Here is a 265-nt window from a genome sequence, read left to right on the forward strand (position 1 = left end):
ATTCAGAATTTTGAGTTAATTCAATTTGATGGTAATTGCACACAAACTGGCCATAAATACTCCACGGACAGGATATAAAGAGCTTCTAAACGATTGAAAATCCATGACCCGAGAATAGCTTAAAACCGGCGCCCGAAGAGAACGTCCCACACCGGATCGCCTTGTCTGATTTCCGGACAATGCGATGGAAGCGTGGCAGTCAAGACACCGGATTTGCTCAGTTCAAAATGGGCAAATAGCGTACGATAATGGGTTTACGTGCCAT

At 44.5% G+C, this 265-nt stretch overlaps 1 protein-coding gene across 1 annotated transcript in view; it reads left to right on the top strand.

Annotated features, from left to right (window-relative positions):
• LOC119589372 overlaps window positions 1–265 on the top strand; it is a 40452-nt gene that overhangs the window by 2430 nt on the left and 37757 nt on the right. The window lies entirely within an intron of this gene.

This window comes from Penaeus monodon, chromosome 25 (genome assembly GCF_015228065.2).
Source record: "Penaeus monodon isolate SGIC_2016 chromosome 25, NSTDA_Pmon_1, whole genome shotgun sequence".
Lineage (NCBI taxonomy): Eukaryota > Metazoa > Arthropoda > Malacostraca > Decapoda > Penaeidae > Penaeus > Penaeus monodon.